Below are 23,738 nucleotides of genomic sequence, written 5' to 3'. Positions count from 1 at the left end.
AAAAGGCGGCCATTTAGCACGTTATTGTTTGTTGAATTAAAAAATAATTCATGCTGTTCCAACAGTTTATTCCACAACCATCCTCAACAAAATAAAGATTACATACGGTTTTTGATTAAACCCGTCTTTCCTTATTGTGGACTTTGTTCGAATAACCATTCACGAGTCAATCTAAATAGGCAAATTACACGACAGCTTCATTAGAACCACCACGCCGACTAAACTTGATTATCCGACCACTGTCCCGGCGGTGTTGTTTTAGCGAACTTCCTGCAAGACATAGACATATACAAGTTCACGTATATCAGCTGTTACCATTAATTCAACCCGTGGCCCAATCTGATGGTGTAATTTGCGTTTTTATAAGACGTTTTGCTTTCGTCTAGGTGAATATATATTACACTCTCGATGTGCGCCCTCCAAGAACAACGGTTCGAGTGACATGCATACATCGCCAATAGATGGCGTTTTTGAAAGTGTTCCTCTAAACGCAAATAGCATCCAATGTTATCTAATTTGAAATAGTACACTACACGCAGAGCTCTTGTACTCAGGCGCAAAATGGTGCAGCTACCTAAAGAGTATAAGATAACAAGACACGAAGAATAACAAGACTTGAGTCAATCATAATAGACAAATTGCACGACAGTTTGTTTCAAGGACCAACATGCTGTCATCACCAACGTCATCACCAACATGTTTCTTTCATAACCTTGTTTTTGTGAATGATGCCATGCTTTAACTCATTCTGTTTAATTAAAATCTATGATAGAATAAAACACATATATTATTATGGATTGAGATGTCGGATACAACAATGTTACTTTTCGCATAGTATTGTTGAATGCTTGGGATTTATGCTGATTTAATCTATCATTTGTTTAATTATGGACCACCGGAGAGGTCATCAAAAATTGCATCGACCGACGGTATTTCACGTCGTTTCGTGCAATGTATTGGTAAAAGTTTTCAACTAGCAATAATCGCGCTTCGGTTGGACCTCATGGGCTACGATATCGCCTCTGCGCAGAGATAAATTGACATCGCGCTGACCAGACAATCCAGGTCATATTCCACACACATATATACTCGGTTTGGATTTGGCGCATTACGTATTGGTTACGTAAAGGCAGCGTGGGGATATTGTTATGTAAATAGGTGAAAATATTCACACATAAAAAGGCGGCCATTTAGCACGTTATTGTTTGTTGAATTAAAAAATAATTCATGCTGTTCCAACAGTTTATTCCACAACCATCCTCAACAAAATAAAGATTACATACGGTTTTTGATTAAACCCGTCTTTCCTTATTGTGGACTTTGTTCGAATAACCATTCACGAGTCAATCTAAATAGGCAAATTACACGACAGCTTCATTAGAACCACCACGCCGACTAAACTTGATTATCCGACCACTGTCCCGGCGGTGTTGTTTTAGCGAACTTCCTGCAAGACATAGACATATACAAGTTCACGTATATCAGCTGTTACCATTAATTCAACCCGTAGCCCAATCTGATGGTGTAATTTGCGTTTTTATAAGACGTTTTGCTTTCGTCTAGGTGAATATATATTACACTCTCGATGTGCGCCCTCCAAGAACAACGGTTCGAGTGACATGCATACATCGCCAATAGATGGCGTTTTTGAAAGTGTTCCTCTAAACGCAAATAGCATCCAATGTTATCTAATTTGAAATAGTACACTACACGCAGAGCTCTTGTACTCAGGCGCAAAATGGTGCAGCTACCTAAAGAGTATAAGATAACAAGACACGAAGAATAACAAGACTTGAGTCAATCATAATAGACAAATTGCACGACAGTTTGTTTCAAGGACCAACACGCTGTCATCACCAACATGTTTCTTTCATAACCTTGTTTTTGTGAATGATGCCATGCTTTAACTCATTCTGTTTAATTAAAATCTATGATAGAATAAAACACATATATTATTATGGATTGAGATGTCGGATACAACAATGTTACTTTTCGCATAGTATTGTTGAATGCTTGGGATTTATGCTGATGTAATCTATCATTTGTTTAATTATGGACTGCCGGAGAGGTCATCAAAAATTGCATCGACCGACGGTATTTCACGTCGTTTCGTGCAGGGTATTGGTAAAAGTTTTCAACTAGCAATAATTGCGCCTCGGTTGGACCTCATGGGCCACGATATCGCCTCTGCGCAGAGATAAATTGACATCGCGCTGACCAGACAATCCAGGTCATATTCCACACACATATATACTCGGTTTGGATTTGGCGCATTACGTATTGGTTACGTAAAGGCAGCGTGGGGATATTGTTATGTAAATAGGTGAAAATATTCACACATAAAAAGGCGGCCATTTAGCACGTTATTGTTTGTTGAATTAAAAAGTAATTCATGCTGTTCCAACAGTTTATTCCACAACCATCCTCAACAAAATAAAGATTACATACGGTTTTTGATTAAACCCGTCTTTCCTTATTGTGGACTTTGTGGAATAACCATTCACGAGTCAATCGAAATAGGCAAATTGCACGACAGCTTCATTAGAACCACCACGCCGACTAAACATGATTATCCGACCACTGTCCCGGCGGTGTTGTTTTAGCGAACCTCCTGGAAGGCATAGACATATACAAGTTCGCGTATATCAGCTGTTACCATTAATTCAACCCGTGGCCCAATCTGATGGTGTAATTTGCGTTTTTATAAGACGTTTTGCTTTCGTCTAGGTGAATATATATTACACTCTCGATGTGCGCCCTCCAAGAACAACGGTTCGAGTGACATGCATACATCGCCAATAGATGGCGTTTTTGAAAGTGTTCCTCTAAACGCAAATAGCATCCAATGTTATCTAATTTGAAATAGTACACTACACGCAGAGCTCTTGTACTCGGGCGCAAAATGGCGCAGCTACCTAAAGAGTATAAGATAACAAGACACGAAGAATAACAAGACTTGAGTCAATCATAATAGACAAATTGCATGACAGTTTGTTTCAAGGATCAACACGCTGTCATCACCAATGTCATCACCATCATGTTTCTTTCATAACCTTGTTTTTGTGAATGATGCCATGCTTTAACTCATTCTGTTTAATTAAAATCTATGATAGAATAAAACTTATATATTATTATGGATTGAGATGTCGGATACAACAATGTTACTTTTCGCATAGTATTGTTGAATGCTTGGGATTTATGCTGATGTAATCTATCATTTGTTTAATTATGGACCACCGGAGAGGTCATCAAAAATTGCATCGACCGACGGTATTTCACGTCGTTTCATGCAGGGTATTGGTAAAAGTTTTCAACTAGCAATAATCGCACCTCGGTTGGACCTCATGGGCTACGATATCGCCTCTGCGCAGAGATAAATTGACATTGCGCTGACCAGACAATCCAGGTCATATTCCACACACATATATACTCGGTTTGGATTTGGCGCATTACGTATTGGTTAGGCAAATTGCTCGACATCTTCATTAGAACCACCACGCCGACTAAACTATATCATCCGGCCACAGTCCCGGCGGCTTTGTTTTAGGGAACTCCCTGCAAGACATAGATAAATACAAGTTCACGTATATCAGCTGTTACCAGTAATTCAACCCGTGGCTCAATCTGATGGTGTAATTTGCGTTTTTTATATGACGTTATATGTGCGCCCTCCAAGAACAACGGTTCGAGCGACATGCATACGTTGCCATTAGATGGCGTCTTTGAAAGTGTTCCTCCAAACGCAAATAGCATCCAATGGTATCTAATTTGAAATAGTACACTACACGCAGAGCTCTTGTACTCAGGCGAAAAATGGTACAGCTACTAAGGAGTATAAGATAACAAGACACGAAGAATAACCAGACTTGAGTCAATCATAATAGACATATTGCACGACAGTTTGTTTCTAGGACCAACACACTGTCATCACCAACGTCATCACCATCATCTTTCTTTCACATTTTGCACTACCGTGTTTCGGCTTTGGAGGGTTTCGATGTCACTGTTAAGAAGTGGTTTCAAAGGAAACTTGCGGTAAGTATTTAATGGTTAACTTAGCGTGTGATATAGATTCTAGGTACCATGATGGGTGTTTGAATAGTGTGGGGACGAGTTTTTGTTTGTTTGTTTTTTGCGAGTTGCGAGTTGGACAGGGGAAAAGTGGCGCTAAATTGTAAAGGAAGCGTAGTAAAAGAGAGTTGATGAGAACCACTTTACCAGGAAAGGTCTGGCTGCGAATCTTGATGGCATCAGCCCAGTTGAGCCATTGCATGCCAGTGTTGGATAGCCAGACTCCATTGATTTTGATTTTGTTATTGACCCAGGTAATTTGTGGAGGTGTGTCACACCTTTAATTGCATTTCCCGACCCAACGGCCTTTTGTCTTTTCCTTATTTAGTTTTTATCCTGTAGCAGAACTAAAACGCTCAACAAGAAGTTGGATATTGTTTATAGATATTGTGTCAGAGAGTGTGACTGTCGAATGGTCGGCATATCGCAGTATTTTGCATTGAATGCCAACAATGCTTGGAGAGGCTCTTACTCTTGTCGCAAATGACTCAATAAATAAAACTTATAATAAGGGAGTGAGGGGAAACTCCTGAGCAAATGAGCAAGCTTGTTATGTTATAATCATAAAGTTTTCATTGATAGTGCGTCCAGGCACTCCACAAGTTTGGGAAGGGCTAACTACAAAGGATGTGAGACGGTTACTAAGACATTTGGATACAATCAGAATTCATCAGTGTAATTGGTGGCTTGTTTTGTGGGAGAAGATTGGCAGTTGCGTTGCCAGGTTTGTTGATGAGTGTGGTTAGGCCTTCCCTCTGGGTAATAGAGAAACGCCCAGCTTGCAGAGCGTGATTTAGAACATCTGTAATGGACTTTCCCATAATTGACCAGCAGGTGATATAGAACTTTTTCGGCAGGCCATCACTTACCGGTGTCTGGCATGGATTGCAGAGCCTTTAGCAACTAGTTGGTAGTAAGTGGGCATTAGAGTGAGATGGGGTTGTCTTGCCTCTATACATATGTGAGGTCGAGACTTGTGCATAGCTGGCCTAACTGCTAAGTTTGCTGTCAATTCGATTTTCAATGCAGTTGAAATCCCCAGCATGAATGACCTGGTGGCCATTGCCAAGATAGGTGTGTATGGTGTTGAAGAATGTACGCCGTTCATTGGGGTCAATGGAAGAGTAAACACAGCACAGATTAAAGATGGAACCAGACTGTTCCATGTGGGCCTATCTGATACGTTCTTCTGCGTTAACAATGTCACCCTTATATTTTGGTGAAGGTGGAATAGCTCCTTCTCTGCTGTTGTTAGTACAAATACTCCTGTATGCCGGACCGCCCTATTCTCTGGACCAAAGACGTTTTATTTGCTGAGAGCTGTTGTACGTCTTTTGCAGAAAGGAGATATCATAATTGTGACATATGTTGAAATCCTGAAAACATTTCCTGTTATCGTGCAAACTATTCACGTTTAAAAAAAAGTGATAGCTGGCATTATGAGATGAGAGAAAGCCAGGGAAAACAAAACCACTTTGAAAAGTAGGAGATTATTGATGAGTGGGATGTTTGCAAAGCAAAGTCTGGATGAGCCTCACATATGTGGGCCAGGTTGGAGATAATTGGTCACAGTGTGTAAGTATGCAGTTCAATTTCAAAGTTGAGCTTGTGGGTTGACTTAGCGTGTCCCACATGCCTTTGTCAGGTCTCTGGCGCTCCAGGAAACTACCCAGCTGCTCACTTTTAACATTCAGTTGGCCATGATTTGACATTTCTTCTGTAATACATGTTCTGTCATATAAACTATGTGATGTGGATGGGTTAGGATTGGGAATTGGTGTATCCAATAGTTGTTTTGCTTTTTCCACGTGTGTTTTTATGACAGAGACGAGGAACATCCTGTTCTTCCAATGATGATATGTCATCTGATCTGATTTAGATCCAATCAGCAGAGAGCTATGTTGTGAATCCATCATTGAAGGGTTGTCGTGGTCAGGAGGCTTATCTGCCGACTCCACCACAGACGCTTCTTTTTGTGGATTGAACTCCAAATCATCCAAATTTTCTAATATATTTCCGTCTTCTGTTTCCATAATTAGGCTTGACTGAGGAATGGTATTTTCTAGTGCCTCCACTATGGATGTTTGTTCATTTGAAGTTGACATTGAAAACAGTTATATTGTGTCTTGTTTATCTAATAAGACGACACAGCTGTCAAATGTTCAATTGTCTTTGCACATTAAAGGTAATTCTTACAATATTCTTCAAAAATTCCGTCATCACAGTTACAAATAACAAACATCCTATTGAAATATTTAATTTCAATGGGTTTACCAACAATTTTTTTAAAAAAAGTTTTGCTAGATGGTCTCCCATGCAAGTACTTGCCCCAACCAATGAAGCTTAAATTTGAATACTGGCCGATCACATGGCCAGTCTGCTACAGTGGACTAATGAATTTGTTTGTAATTTTCGGCCATTTAATCTTTCGAAATGTTTCAAAATTTATATCGATGTAACTTGTATGGTTCGGTTTGTCCTATGACCTCTACATGCTTCTGACGACGATTTGAGGCTTTCTGTGGCTTTTGTGGAATTTCCACGACTGGTTTCGAAAATACAACCTCTTACCTCAAATTTTCAAAAAAGTATTTCTCAACATTATACATTCCGTTCATTTGGCCGTCTGTTATATATTGAGGGCTTTCACTTGATTTTTGATCAATTTTATGAACTTCTATAGACATTTGCACTCATATCTATCAACTTGTTTGTTGCTTTTCAACACTTTAATGGAATTACATGTCAATTGTCAATTTTATTTGCACATTAAAGGCAATTTTTACGATATTTCTCAAAAAATTCTGTCACAACGGGTTTCTAAAATACAAAATCTTAGCTCAAATTTCCAAACAAAATTTTGAAAACGCTTTATACAACATTTACACTATTTCTTGACATTTTACCTACCGTTTGCATGTCCTTCTGTTATATATTTTGGGCTTTCATTCGACTTTTGATGATTTTTTTTAACTTCTAACAGCGGGGTAGATATGACAAGACTTTCGGGAACATTGACAAGCAAATCAACAAACTTATCCATCGCTTTTCATTATTTAGTACGCTATTTCTTAGATACATCATTGCCGACTACAATCAACAACATTTTATTGAAATTACGTGCACATTTTCAAATTTGCCAACAATATTGGCAATTTTTACGATTTTCTATAAAAATGTCTTTAACATAGCCACATTAAATGTGTCGCAAACAAAAGACTTCACTTGTTGATTTGCTCAGGTGATCTGCCATGCAAGTACTTGACACTCCGGCAAAGTCTAACATTTGATACTTGCCGCTCACATGATCAGGCTGCTATAGGGTTCTGGCGACCCGTTCTTAATTTTCGGTCATTTAATGTTTGAAAATGTGTAAAAATTTATATTGATTGCATTTGCACGTTTCGGATTTGACCTATGACCTTTAAATGCTTCTCAAGACAATTCGAAGATATGAAACTCGTTTATGAGGGGTTTCTTCGCTTTTCAAACCTTGTATGCCGGGTTTTTAAAATAATACCACTTAGGTCAGATTTGATCTATTTTGACAGTGTGCCAGGTTCAAGTTTCTCTCTTTCACCCCATTAATCCGCATTTTCAGTGTTCATGGTGATTTTAAAATTAATCCGCCAATTGAGTTTTTCCAAAGTGTTGCCCACAGATAGTCCCACGAGTGTGTCACGTAGTCTCAAACATGGAAATACGTTTCAGATGCATAGTTTACTGTGTTGAAGGTTTGTACTTGAAGTTTGCAATGTCGTTCAACTACTAACACCAATAAGGATTAGTTTAGTCCGTGTCAACTCTAGGTGTAAGATTTTTTCACATTTTCTTGGCAAGGGGTGCATGCTAAAATATAAGTGACTACACCAACACCGTATTGACTGAAACAAATACTGAACGCACTGATTCAGTTTCTGCCACAGGCGAATTTTAATATTCGAATATTCTAGTATTTTAACGAGGTTTATTCTGTGGTGTACTAGCCACATCAATATGAACAGAACTAAATGTAAAAGTGTTCGACTTTGTCAGTGGATTTGGATTTGTGTGCTTTTATGCAACACTAAGAGATTTCGTCAAACAGCGATGAGTGAAGAAAATGACCACCGTGATGCCATCTTGCACAATGAACGTGACGAGTCCTCTAATCGTAAGTACCACCGTAGTACTGAAACAACAACCGCTAAAACTGGGCCAATCATCAATGAGATTATAGTTTTATAGTGAACAAAATGGATATTTTACCAACCGACATGATGTTAAACTGACCACTGAGTTTTATAATGAAGCGAAAATTGAATTGGCGAAATGTCTACTGTTTGATTTACGTGATGGCTGTACTTCTAGGCGTTTCATTAGAAGGTAGAGATTGAAGAAATCTCGACGAGCAATTTCCAAGATATGCTCTCACTTTTACATGAAATTTAACCGGAATCAATACAAAGCTTTGTTGCAAAAGATCTGTGCAAATTGCCACCTGTTGACTTCGATCATGTTGATATGTCATTGCTGTTAAAAGACAACATCCAAACGAAATCGGACATTGAATCATTGAAAGATTCCGTTATTATAATCTCGACATCATATTGAAATATATAATGATATACGTATCATCAAAAACAAGCTTTGTAATAATCCCGACGTTTTAAAACAGGCTGAGACTACGTCTAAATCAGCTGATAGAAAGTCCACAGTCAATGACAAATTACGTTAGTCCAGGAGCTGAGACCACTTTATTTATGTTTTGGAGTGCATTTGTCTACTATGGGTTTTTAGGGGTAAAAATACCCAGGGAGTCCAAATCGGGTTGTTTTACTCGGCTCAAATGGTGCATTTTTTGTCTGTTTTATTAGTTCTTGACCCAAAAATTCCAAACTGAATTATGGGGGAGATGTAACTTAAAATACAGTACCTTGGTGAATATTTATCACAAAGAGGTACATTACCCCTCAGAATAATTATGGTGAAATACACATTCCCTCGAGTCAGTATTTATTCACATTCGAATAATTAGGTCGCCAGAGGTCTGTCACACGCAACGTAATATTACCGTAATTGGTATAGTACAGGTGTGATGGTTCAAATACCAAAATGGCAACAGTAACAGAAAGACTTCCCTGGCGGCGATGATAAAATACGAACACGGAGCCAACATATGAGGTTTTAACTGGTACTGGTATTATTATACTCCGCAAACATCAAGTACAATAACGCGGTAAAACTCCACTACTCCAATAACTAGATACTTAAACTCCAATACAATTCAACGAGATCTCCGATTGGAACTCAGTGCTGAACAACTCCCCTATATATACCCCCACTGTCTATAAATAGACCATTACATCAGCATACATAATGAGTCTGGAACTTACTACAAATTTCTAGAATGTTCCATTACCTTCTATTGCCTCATATAGTGTTAGATATTACCTATTCAACCATTTCTAAAAAATATAGAATATTCCACCCAGACACAGTACGGTTCTAGAACATTCTCAGTGACACGGAAGTGGTAAATAAGTCGTATGCGACAAGGTCAAAGGTCACATAAATCGAGGATCACTGAAAATCCGTATATTATTCTAGAACAAATCTGTCAAAAATAGGTAGTTTTTATTTTCACACATTGAACATTTTTATCCACCAAAGAAGACACCCATAAACGTATTTAAATGTATGAAACATATTGGACTACAGTTTTATATAAAAAAATATTAACACAATTTTAAGCAGTTTTTCTTCACTATTGGTATATGAATAAACATTTTGAAAGTTTAAAATTTTAATATTCTTTTGTCTGTCTTACCTGTCACATTCCTTTGATGGTTATTTAACATTCTGTATTGTAGGCCTACATACAATATTTAAAACACATTTTGTCTTTAGTTGGGCCCTAAGGGTCGCAAATCTACTTGCTTTCTTAATAATCAAACAGAACCTAAATATGGAATCTCACCCTGGACTTCTACATCCAGACATGTTACATTAGCATACACCGATACGGTGACAGTTATTCTAATTCATGTACTGCACAAGGAAATAGTTTCCTCTCAAGACGAATGATAACGTGACATTTTCTGCACGCGCGTGTCCCGATGCCAACAGTGAGAGGGAGAGTTATAAGTTTTGGATTTACGCACCGGATTCACCGAATCTTTGCTGAATTAAGTATTTTTATGTATTCTGAATATTAGTTTCTCAATGTTGGTGTAGTAATGAAACCTTTAAAGTTGCATGATTTTGCTTTGTTTATGATAAACCGCGGATAAACATGCATCCATGATGATGCAATCCGTGATCCATTTTTTCGGTGCTGATGACAATTGGCTATTGACAATGTTCTCTCTAAGTCAACAAAGCTAAATAATCACCGCTATTGGGGTAACCATTTGTACAGTATACATCATCTACTAAGCATTCAACACACTTGTATAGCACTTAGTAGATTCGATTTTTTTGGAGAAATAATTCTTCATATAACCAGGTAATTCAGTCTGTTGGGATGATACATGTTACAATTAATTTTGCCTTCAGGGATATTTTGCAACATTTTTGTATTTAGAAAAAAATACACAACTGTGTTTAGATACATATACATAATTTCACCAGCCCTGATAATTGTGATACAATTTTTCTTTAATGTAAACATCTGTTTATATTTCAGCAACAATGTCTGAAACAGTTTCAACAAGCACTGGCTCTCAAGGGCTCCAATGTATTCTACACATTGGACCACCAGATATGATTTACCCATTCAGTGACAAGACCTGGCGCACCGTCAAAGAGGCTGCACAGATAAAGGGAGATTTATTCAGTACTTCAAAGTATATTCCAGTATGTCAGAGACTGCCTGCAGAGAATGGTACTGTGGATGGTTTCACAGGAACTGCTATAAAAACTTTACTGCAATTCCAAAACAGCCGTGCACCACTGTTTCTGGTTAACTGTACTGATGGTCCACTCTATCGATCTTCTCTTCCTGCAAAATCTTTGGCCTCCCAGTCAACTGGACTGTTTGGAAATAACTGTATATTTTGTCCACTGGTTCGAAAGAGGATGAAGGGACAGATCAAAAGGACCAGAGGTTGTTAACAAAGATAAAAGACATGGACATTATTGCAAAGGAGGTAAAATACCACAACAGTTGTAGAAAAAAATATATCTAGCTGCAGCAAAGAGATCTAGTGAAATATGGGAATCGAAGAAGAATGATGCACATGCCAAAGCATTCCATGTTCTCAGACAAAGTATAGATAATGTGATCAAAGAGAAGGGTGGAGTGATGCTAACCAAACTCCACATGCAGTACATTGACATTTTGGCTGAAAATGGAGAAGCAGATTCAACATATTCTGCACAGTCTTTACAACTCAAAATATGTAGTACATACAAGGATGCACTGAAAATATATAAACTAACAAACAAGCTTGGAATTGTGGTGTTTTCTAATGAAATTGACATCAACGAATCCTATGCCTATGCACAGGAAAAGACAAAACCAGAGTACAAAATTGTCGGGTGACAAGGAACAAGGTACACACAATGACAAACACACATGAAGAGGCTGACACGTGCATAGTTTTACATTTGAAACATGCGAATGACGTAAGCCCCCAGTCAGTAGTTGTGGTACGATGTAATGATACAGATGTTCTCTGCATTTTCTTACATCACATGAAACGGTTCTCTGCTACTGTGTACATGGATACCGGACTTAACAGTGATAACACAAGGAAGTACAAATGTACATTGATGTTACCATGTTGAGCATGAAGCTTGCAACAATGTGTGAGGTGCTGCCAGCTGTTACACGCATTTTCAGGATGTGACTACACATGTGCCTTCATGAGAAAAGGGAAGCTGAGGTTCTACAGCAAAGTAGAAACCTCCAAAGATTATCAAAGACTGTTTGCCGAGTTTGGAGAATGTTCAGAGGTTAATGAAGACCTGTTAAATGGTATAGCAAAGTTTGTGTGTAATATTTACAACAAACCAAAGCTCTCCAACATTGGTGATGCCCGATATGCCTTGTTTCGACAGAAGTATGCACCAACAAAGCAGAATGATCCATTAGCTAAAATTAAAGGTGCAGATGCAAGTGCATTGCCACCATCAAGGTCAGTCCTTCACCAGAAAGTGAAACGGACAAACTAGGTCACTATGATTTAGAAGAATGCTCATCTCCAAAATCCTGTAATTGAATCCACAGCAGACCCCACCAACTCTGGCTGGAGACTGAGTAATGGAATGTTCCAAATTGTGTGGTTTGAAGGGGATCAAATGCCAAAAGACAAAGTGCAGAATATCCCTGCAACCGATACACTAGACTGGCAAAGTCGGGACTTCTTTTTTGTTTTACAATAATAAATATAATTAATTGTCTATTTGGCCTTTTTAGCGTGATCGCGAAAACTAGCGTGACCGCGAAAGTTTTCGCGATCACGCTAGTTTTCGCGATCACGCTAAAAAGGCCAAATAGACAATTAATTATATATATACTGTAAAACAAAAAAGAAGTCCCGACTTTGCCAGTCTACCGATACACCAACACCAACAGAGAATGAAAGCTGTGACAATATTGATGTAAAGTACTTGGGGTGGGTAATTGTATTGTACTAAGTATGTTTTAAACCATCTGTTGATGTCAAATGCTAACGGCATGACGGACTTGTCATGGTCGAGCCATAACGACACTGTTGCTGGCATGCTCTTTTTGTTAAATTCACATTACCCACAATACCTTGTATTTTATATTCCTTGGGGTGTCACACTCGACTGCAATAACTTTCTTACTACTCGCGTTTAACAGCACATATGACATTGATTATGTTTTTTTTTTCATGCAGCTGTATCAGATCACAAGAAGAGACTATTCTGAGAGACAATTATATCACAATTTGTATTTTGAAACAGCGACAAATTCTGTTTACCGCCTTTGTGGGTGTAGTGTGGCGCCCCCAGAGCTACTTGACCCCGAACAGAAGGAGCCAACTTCAAATCGAAGCGATTATTTTTTCTCATGAATTATTCCAGCTCATCGTCGCAGCATAGAGAACAGTTACACCCTTTGGTGAGTACAATGCTATGTTACATGTATGTTTATATTTGCAATTATTTTTGAAAATTTACAATTTACCGATATCGTTGCGAGATAGTTTGGGCTGTTTTGTCTGACCCCTAAACTATACCCCTAAAGTCTAAGTAAAAGCCAAATTCTAACAAGAAAACGAAATACATAATCAATATCAAAACACAAAACCAAACCACAGTCATAGTATTTGAATGGGAATACCGGATAAAATGTAAAGTTGTATCCGTTTTTCAATGTCTGGAAAAGTGTATGTGTATGTATGTGTCGGGTTTGGGGTGTATCTCTGGATCCACGATGTAGTCAGGGTTGAGCTGTCTGGAGGAACCATCGACACTGTTAACTACAAGAGCAGATCGTTTTTTAACCGTACAATGATGCTAGTTATCATTAACATGGATATATTGTTTGATACAGTTGCGTGATCACAATTGATATAGTAATTAATACTGTTGACTCAGGCGATCATTACAATAATACTAATAATACACATCAGTCAATTGTTCACACGCAGTGTAAATGACACGTTTAATATTTGACAGATTAAAACTAGTTTCTTTCTCGTTTTATTTAAAAAATACAAGATTGTAAAAACAAATTTCAGAATGACATTGTAAATTATGCAGATTCAGGAGCCAGTGACTGTGAAAACTATTTTGTTCATTGGGCCATTCCAGTTTATATCTGCACCCCCCCCCTGTTGATGAGTTTGTGTGTTTACTTCATACAGGGTATAATTTCCATGGGTGTATAAGTCATACAAAGTTTTATTTCCAAATCACCATTCACCATACAGTAATGGAAATCCAAAACTATAGGTCCTACTTATAGTGTTGATGAGTTCCTTTGTGACAACATACAGATTAGGATTTCCAAATATAACTCTCATCATATGCTAATTTACCAAGTTCAAAATTTTATACCTGATAATGGAAATCCAAACTAGTCCTGATTCATGGTGTTGATGAGCTCATTCGTCCCACCATCATTATCTCATTTCAGAAATAACTATTTCATACTGGCCCAATACAGTCAGAATTCCAAGTTTTTTTAGTCATAGTGTTGGAAATCCAACCTCATTAACCGGTATGTGGTGAGATAAACTAGGCAATATTTAATTTAGTAGCCATAACTGCCTGGATTTCCAGAATTTTTTTTCCATACTCGTCTGAATTTCCAAATTCTGTTTCTCCATATACAGTTGGAATTCCGGGGTATTTTCCCCATCATACAGTGCTGGAAATCCGACCTCATCAACAGGGGGGGGGGGGGGTGCAGATATAAACTGGAATGGCCCATTGTGAACTTTTCTCCAAGTTTTCTGCTTTATACTGGCTGAAATTTCACTGGTATTGACAATGCTACAAAATTGGCAACCAAAAATGCAAATTTATATCCAGCAATGCGTTCAGACGTCCTGCGTAAATTAGCATAAATTATCTTTTGATACATTAGTAGGGTTGTGTAAAATTGTATTGACACACAGAGTTACCGTAATCATGTGATAAAAATGTTACCACCTGATATGACTTATTCATTGAGCTGGTTGATATCTACTCACCTTCGGTCCATGGATAATACTTGCGTTCATAACTTCACTTGTAACAACCAGCTCTACAAAATAGTGATATCAGGTGATGACGATGGTTGCATCAACCACAAGTACAACAATCAACATGGTGCCAATATTTGAGCTTCACTACAATGCGAAAGTGAAGGTGATATATGCCATATAGTAGCAAAATTGTTGTTTGTTTACATGAAGCTGAAACGATGCTGTAGCGTGAGGAAGCCACGGCTTATGCCACAGCTGTAATCTATTTCAGTGTAAATTCAATCTACATGTGCTCTCATGCTTGTATTGTAATGCAATAGAAAAAATCAATAATAATGTAATATTGAAAAATAACAAATTAGATTTAATGTGTTATCTTGTGGTTTTTATCAACCACATGTGCTTCAGTATCAGCATCATCAATAGGAAATTTAAACCACAATAATGATTAATCTCATCATTTCTACATGACTAAATGTTCTCATTGCTCAGCTAGATTAGTGAGATGTCAATATATTTTGGTTTTAGTATAATTTTGCCATTCTCAATTCTTTTTACCTCCTCACATCAGGATTGCTTGAAGTGCATATATGCATTAATATGTCTGTTTGTGGCAACAAAGTACTGCAGCTATCTTATTAATCCTTAGTTTTGGTCAAAATAAAGAAAATTGTCCAAGAGCATTTCCTGGTACATAGCATTGAATGCAAGAAGTCATCAAACTTGAAGACAAGTCACTTGTAGCATAGTGGTTGTCGCATCAGACTCATGATCGGTAGACACAAGTTCAAATCCAACCTTATGCTGAACATCAAAAGGGTCGACCCCTACCCTGGGTGAGTGTGCCACAGACTCAATGGGAAGGCCAATTCCACTGGCCGAGATTCATTCACTAACGAATGCGACTTTGGGGAGCCTTGGTTAAGGTCCACAGGTGCTTGTGTTTGACCGAGCCTGGTTGATGCCAGGATAGCGCATTAAAGTGCTATTTGATAGGGAGATGGCCACACAGCCCTGTCATGTAGTCCCAAACATGAATATGACTTCTGTGGCAAAATGTGTTAGCACTAGCACTAGCACTTGCAATTTGCACTTACAAAAAAAAAGTCAGGAGAGACAACAGTGACATGTCCGGAACTGTCACCTGGCACAAAAACATTACAAAAAATTATGGAGAAATGTCAAAGGGAAGCATGTGACTGACGAATGCGAAATTACTGAAAAACAGTATTGGGCAGCCAGAACCCTTGGGCTATGCGCGAGAGCTATGTAGTGATGTTACAATATCAAACCTTCCAATCCGTACTTGTATGAATCACTAATTGTATAAGTATCTTATGACTATGAATAAATGAATAAATTTGGAAAGTGACTGGGTGATAAGAAAGAGGTAAGGACAATTAGGATGACTAATAATAGACACCAGAACCAAGATGTTCTTGTGTTTCAAGCATCAATTCTTTGCATAGAAACTTCAATATTTCTTGGATTGAGTATAATGGTACAGCCTTCTAGATTGCTATTTTGGTCCCCTTGCTGACAAAAAATACTGAATGCTGATAAAAAATTGTATAAGTCACCAATTTATGTGCTTAAAAAAGCTGACAAATTCTCTGTTACATAAAACAGATTATACAGCTTGTCAGCTCTTGGTGGTAGAAATAAATATCCATGCTCAGATTTATAACTTGCATCATTTTAGACAAAGTAGGTTCACCTGGTTGGATTGATTTATAAAGAGCGTAGATTTATTGCTGGAATGAAATTGTCATTGCAGTATTTTCAAGTATTCTTTGTGGAATAGTTATGGTTTTTGCGGCTGAGATTGTATGGCAGAAGCATAAAAGCTTGTGAGGAATGTGGTCAGACTTCAGCCCTAAAAGTTGCGTGTTTAAAAGCTATTTGTAACTGTGAACAATGTTTTACATTGTGTAAAGGCAAGCCTCACAACATAAAGGCAAAATTTGTCATCTCTGGCAGCACTTGTACTGATATTTGGCTGAAACCATTTCTAAATTTATAAGAGGAATATGTTTGTCAAAATATGGTCAATAAGGACAGGACGTGATATGGAAAATTATTGCGTGGCTTGCTCATTGGGTTTCTAATAGCATTACAAGGCTTGGCAATATAGTATATGAACATGAAGGTAAATTTCATTTAAAGTGTTGTGTATTGAACTGAGGAAGGATGCAAATTGGCAACATAACTGGCAATATAGACAAGAAAAGAAAAATGGTGGACCTCAGCATTTTTGCAGAATTGATCAATTGTTCTAAAACATTCCTTCTCAATAAAACTAACTTGAAGTTTACATATATTTTATACAAAACCAAAAGAATAACATTTTTTGTATTGAATTATGACTGGTGTTTTGATTTCTTCCAGTGTCATCCTAAAGTCAAACTGTTGGTCCAAAAAGACAAAAGGCTGCATCAGTTGAATCTAAAAAACAACACAAATTGATTAGTAACATTTTTAAAAGCCATTAAATTATGGGAATCTGCTAAATAATGGTATGGTTAAATTTGGTAGTGTGCAAAGTTTTTCTTGCCATGCCATGCCATGGCAGCAGCTACTGTGATTTTCTATTTATTTCATTGTACTATTTGTTGTTATTAATGATGCAATGTTACTTTCACAAATATCATTGTGTTGTGTTTACATGTTAACATAGTATTACTTTGCTGTGTATTCAGTGTTATTTACTTCCTTTAACAGTAGCTTGTTAGTGTGCCCTCTGGAGTTGGGTTCTGGTGATGCACAATTTGAACCACACTTTAAAATGAGTAGATTGGTAATGAAGAAGTATGATGTTAAATATCCAAAAAATACCAGGTATTTCCTCTTCAAATTTAAAAAAAAAAATGTTTGCTCCCATTAGAATAAATGAAATGTAGCCTAATTCTCAATACCAATACTAATGTCTCATGGATTGGTGTGTCAATTCTTTTCCACCATTAATTCAAGAGCAACTGGTGGATAAAATTTGGCACACAGATACTTTGTATAAACTCCAGACCTGATTAGATTTTAGTACAAATCTGTGCATATTAATTAGGTAATTTGCATATTTTTTTATTCAGCATGTTTTGTTGATAACTTAATGACAGTTAATAATTCAAATGATGATCAATGCATACAGTTTCAACAGTTTAACAATCAACAAATCTGTGCATATTAATTAGGTAATTTGCATAATTTACTTTCAGCATGTTTTGTTAATATCCTAAAACTGTGTGGTTGCATGACTAATAATTGTCATCAATTTGTGAATTTTACTTAGCTATTTTGAATAACAGTTTCAGTATATTCATTGTCAATCTTGGCAGCTTAGAAACTTTGTACATGCGGTTTGATGAATATTTGATATTAATTAGCTGATTAACTGCTCAGCCTGTTTTTTCAAATGGTTTTAAACTTTACGCATGCATACTGTGTGCGTAGTTTAATATCTGAGACTATTTGGTAAGATATTATTCAACTATTTTCAGCTTGTTTTATTGTATCCTCCCAGCAGCAAAAGCAATGCTGAGGCAGAAATGGTTTTATGTTAATTGTTCAGTATACATCAAAGAGTATTGACTTTACATGGGAACACTTTCTAGCATTTCCAGTTGGCACTTTAATATAAATGATTGCCTTGAGAACAAAATTTTGCTCAAGATTTGTGAACAAAAATTATTGTAAATGCTTTATATCCAATATTTCAATGGAATTTTATATTTGTTTTTTATTGGTTCCAAACCAATCACATTTACCTTCAGTCTGGTTCGTGGTTGTCCATCTCAGTCAATAATGTTAAGCTGCACTTTATAGCATCCCGAGACTGATGTCACATGTTGGTCTGGCTGTCTGGAAACAGTGCCACCAGTGGTGAAAGATACACATAATCAAATGCTCTTGTTTAAATTGAAGATTGCAGTGATTCCATACAAGTGTTAACAAATGTCTCACTTATTCTGTACCAGTTTCAATGTGACATCATAAATGTATTGGAAGCTTAATTTCAGTTTGTTTTGTCACAATGGTCATAAGAAATGGTTATGGAATATCACCAGTAAAATATCTACACTAGCCGACAAGCTACTTTAATAGGCTCCACTTGCAAGGGTCCAAAAAAATTAAGATGATACCTAACGAGGCTGCTGCCTAGCAACAACAACTAACAATAATTCATTGCAATGGGAAGTGAAAGTCATATCATACATTTTCATGTTACAAATTGTAAATTATTATAAACAGCAGGATTAGATAGGTCATGGACTTAGCCAGCTGAAACCTATATGTCAAATCATGGAGCTAATGGTAAAATAGAACCATTTCTCTATACAGTTTAGTTCACACGAAGCGACAGTCACCACAGTGAGCTGTATGATATATCAGTGTTTGTAGGTCTGCAAAATACTTGTTTCATATAATCCAATATTATAGCCAACAGCCTCCCAAATTTTACATGGTGGTGTTTTTGTTTTCAACATTGCCATTTAATTCTCCACCACTTTAGTCTAATCCTGGTCTTTAAAATAGGGAGTTCAATATTGTAACATCATACTGTGCTTCTGTGCAGAACACAACTGAGATGTCTGTTTCCCTGTTTCTCTGTTTTTCCCTCTACTAATTTGTAAGTAATCTGTATATACCGGTACTATTTAACTGACTAATTAAGTCCTTTCCACATGTTGATTTGTTAACAGTTTGTTTAAATTCTTAAAGATGGAGCTATATCTCAATCCCCCAAATGTTGTCAAAACCAATCATAAACAAGAAAGAATGGGTATGAGTTTTTTCGATTGACACCTTTGTTTTACCGCACACTACCCAACCTTTCCCCACACTACTAATAATCTTTTGTCTTCTACTGGCTTCCATTTCCAGTCTGTCTTTAAAAATGGGTCAAAATATGTTAATTAGCTTATTTGCATACTAGTTTCCATACTCGACCCAGCCGCCTCAACTCAGGAAATCTTGACACCCCCCTCGAAAAAGAGTGCAAATGACAATTTTAATTCATGATGTGACAGATTGAAGGGGATATTACGTCTTTGAGGAAAAGTAAAATTCTGAAATTAGTTGTATCGTCATTGACTTTTACATTGAAGAGAAACAAATGGACACAAAAAATATGCACAATTTATTAAACTATTAATCATGTACCACCCACTATTTATGATAATAAAAATATTAGAGTCTGTTGAAACACAGTTAAAGTCAAAATCTTCATTATTGTCAAATGTGTTTGATTGTAAACAATTCTTTGGAAATTCCCAAAAACTTTCTGGTAACGCAATGAGTAAGTGAATTATTGATGTCTGAAGTACGATCTTTTTGAATTGATTTGGCAAATAAACAGCATGATATTTTCAAAAACTGTAACTAGCAATTTTTGAAAGGTAAACTGAATATGGCATAAAGTTTTTAGCACATTTCCCTTTTATTAACAGTTCATTGTCGAAGCGTAGTTTACGCATGGTTATCGTAGTTTAAGCATTCACAACATATTCACGAGATGCAGTATATTCTGCTGTACTTTCACAAGCTTCACTCGTGAAAGTACTGCCTCAGATACACCGCATCACTTGTGAAAATAACTTCCATACGCAACGAAAGCCACAGGGAGGGTGTGGGGTTCTGTCATAGTACTTTATAGCATCCCTAGACAGATGTTACATGGGAGCACTTTATAGCATCCCTAGACAGAGATGTCACATGGGAGCAATTTATAGCATCCTTAGACAGAGATGTCACATGGGAGCACTTAATAGCATCCCTAAACAGATGTCACATGGGAGCACTTTATAGCATCCCTAGACAGATGTCACATGGGAGCACTTTATAGCATCCTTAGACAGATATCACATGGGAGCACTTTATAGCATCCCTAGACAGATATCACATGGGAGCACTTTATAGCATCCCTAGACAGATGTCACATGAGAGCACTTTATACTATATATATAGCATCCCTAGACAAATATCACATGGGAGCACTTTATAGCATCCCTTGACAGATGTCACATGGGAGCACTTTATAGCATCCCTAGACAGATGTCACATGGGAGCACTTTATAGCATCCCTCGACATATGTCACATGGGAGCACTTTATAGCATCCCTAGACAGATATCACATGGGAGCACTTTATAGCATCCCTAGACAGATGTCACATGGGAGCACTTTATAGCATCCCTCGACATATGTCACATGGGAGCACTTTATAGCATCCCGAGACTGATGTCACATGGGAGCACTTTATAGCATCCCTAGACAGAGATGTCACATGGGAGCACTTAATAGCATCCCTAAACAGATGTCACATGGGAGCACTTTATAGCATCCCTAGACAGATATCACATGGGAGCACTTTATAGCATCCCTAGACAGATATTACATGGGGGCACTTTATAGCATCCCTAGACAGATGTCACATGGGAGTACTTTATAGCATTCCTAGACAGAGATGTCACATGGGAGCACTTTGTAGCATCCCTAGACAAATATCACATGGGAGCACTTTATAGCATCCCTAGACAGATATCACATGGGGGCACTTTATAGCATCCCTAGACAGATATCACATGGGAGCATTTTATAGCATTCCTAGACAGAGATGTCACATGGGAGCACTTTGTAGCATCCCTAGACAAATATCACATGGGAGCACTTTATAGCATCCCTAGACTGATGTCACATGGGAGCACTTTATAGCATCCCGAGACTGATGTCACGTGTGAGCACTTTATAGCATCCCTAGACATAGATGTCACATGGGAGCACTTTATAGCATCCCTAGACAAATATCACATGGGAGCACTTTATAGCATCCCTAGACAGATGTCACATGGGAGCACTTTATAGCATCCTTAGACAGATATCACATGGGAGCACTTTATAGCATCCCTAGACAGATATCACATGGGAGCACTTTATAGCATCCCTAGACAGATGTCACATGAGAGCACTTTATAGCATCCCTAAACAAATATCACATGGGAGCACGTTATAGCATCCCTTGACAGATGTCACATGGGAGCACTTTATAGCATCCCTAGACAGATGTCACTTGGGAGCACTTTATAGCATCCCTCGACAGATGTCACATGGGAGCACTTTATAGCATCCCTAGACAGATATCACATGGGAGCACTTTATAGCATCCCTAGACAGATATCACATGGGGGCACTTTATAGCATCCCTAGACAGATGTCACATGGGAGTACTTTATAGCATTCCTAGACAGAGATGTCACATGGGAGCACTTTGTAGCATCCCTAGACAAATATCACATGGGAGCACTTCATAGCATCCCTAGACAGATATCACATGGGGGCACTTTATAGCATCCCTAGACAGATATCACATGGGAGCACTTTATAGCATTCCTAGACAGAGATGTCACATGGGAGCACTTTGTAGCATCCCTAGACAAATATCACATGGGAGCACTTTATAGCATCCCTAGACTGATGTCACATGGGAGCACTTTATAGCATCCCTAGACTGATGTCACATGTGAGCACTTTATAGCATCCCGAGACTGATGTCACATGTGAGCACTTTATAGCATCCCTAGACAGAGATGTCACATGGAAGCACTTTATAGCATCCCTAGACAAATATCACATGGGAGCACTTTATAGCATCCCTAGACAGATGTCACATGGGAGCACTTTATAGCATCCCGAGACTGATGTCACATGTGAGCACTTTATAGCATCCCTAGACAGAGATGTCACATGGGAGCACTTTATAGCATCCCTAGACAAATATCACATGGGAGCACTTTATAGCATCCCTAGACAGATGTCACATGGGAGCACTATATAGCATCCCGAGACTGATGTCACATGGGAGCACTTTATAGCATCCCTAGACTGATGTCACATGGGAGCACTTTATAGCATCCCGAGACTGATGTCACATGTGAGCACTTTATAGCATCCCTAGACAGAGATGTCACATGGGAGCACTTTATAGCATCCCTAGACAAATATCACATGGGAGCACTTTATAGCATCCCTAGACAGATGTCAAATGGGAGCACTTTATAGCATCCCTAAACAGATGTCACATGAGAGCACTTTATAGCATCCTTAGACAGATGTCACATGGGAGCACTTTATAGCATCCCTAGACAGATGTCACATGGGAGCACTTTATAGTATCCCTAGACAAATATCACATGGGAGCACTTTATAGCATCCCTAGACAGATGTCACATGGGAGCACTTTATAGCATCCCTAGACAGATGTCACATGGGAGCACTTTATAGCATCCCTAGACAGAGATGTCACATGGGAGCACTTTATAGCATCCCTAAACATGTCACATGGGAGCACTTTATAGACAGATGTCACATGGGAGTACTTTATAGCATCCCTAGACAAATATCACATGGGAGCACTTCATAGCATCCCTAGACTGATGTCACACGGGAGCACTTTATAGCATCCCTTGACAGATGTCACATAGGAGCACTTAATAGCATCCCAAGACAGATGTCACATGAGAGCACTTTATAGCATCCCTAGACGAATATCACATGGCATCACTTTATAGCATCCCTAGACAGAGATGTCACATGGGAGCACTTTATAGCATCCCTTGACAGATGTCACATGGGAGCACTTAATAGCATCCCTAGACAGATGTCACATGAGAGGACTTTATAGCACCCCTAGACAAATATCACATGGGAGCACTTTATAGCATCCCTTGACAGATGTCACATGGGAGCACTTTATAGCATCCCTAGACAGATGTCACATGGGAGCACTTTATAGCATCCCCTGACAGATGTCACATGGGAGCACTTTATAGCATCCCTAGACTGATGTCACATGGGAGCACTTTATAGCATCCCTAGACAGATATCACATGGGAGCACTTTATAGCATCTTTAGACAGATGTCACATGGGGGCACTTAATAGCATCCCTAGACAGATGTCACATGAGAGCACTTTATAGCATCCCTAGACAGATGTCACATGTGAGCACTTTATAGCATCCCTAGACAGAG

At 38.1% G+C, this 23,738-nt stretch overlaps 3 non-coding genes across 3 annotated transcripts; all 3 read right to left on the bottom strand.

Annotated features, from left to right (window-relative positions):
* Positions 1–892: 892 nt before the first annotated feature.
* On the bottom strand, positions 893–1,034 carry LOC146729524 (U4 spliceosomal RNA). Its single transcript, XR_014928134.1, has one exon. It is a non-coding gene; the product is annotated as a U4 spliceosomal RNA (small nuclear RNA).
* Positions 1,035–2,057: 1,023 nt separating this feature from the next.
* On the bottom strand, positions 2,058–2,199 carry LOC146729523 (U4 spliceosomal RNA). The gene has a single exon (XR_014928150.1). It is a non-coding gene; the product is annotated as a U4 spliceosomal RNA (small nuclear RNA).
* Positions 2,200–3,233: 1,034 nt separating this feature from the next.
* LOC146729522 (U4 spliceosomal RNA) lies at positions 3,234–3,375 on the bottom strand. Its single transcript, XR_014928117.1, has one exon. It is a non-coding gene; the product is annotated as a U4 spliceosomal RNA (small nuclear RNA).
* Positions 3,376–23,738: the final 20,363 nt, after the last annotated feature.

Source organism: Saccoglossus kowalevskii, chromosome 21, assembly GCF_978046115.1.
Source record: "Saccoglossus kowalevskii chromosome 21, keSacKowa6.1, whole genome shotgun sequence".
NCBI classification, from domain to species: Eukaryota; Metazoa; Hemichordata; class Enteropneusta; family Harrimaniidae; genus Saccoglossus; species Saccoglossus kowalevskii.
The sequence above is the reverse complement of the archived record's forward strand: the minus strand, read 5'-3'. Positions and strand labels throughout refer to the sequence as shown.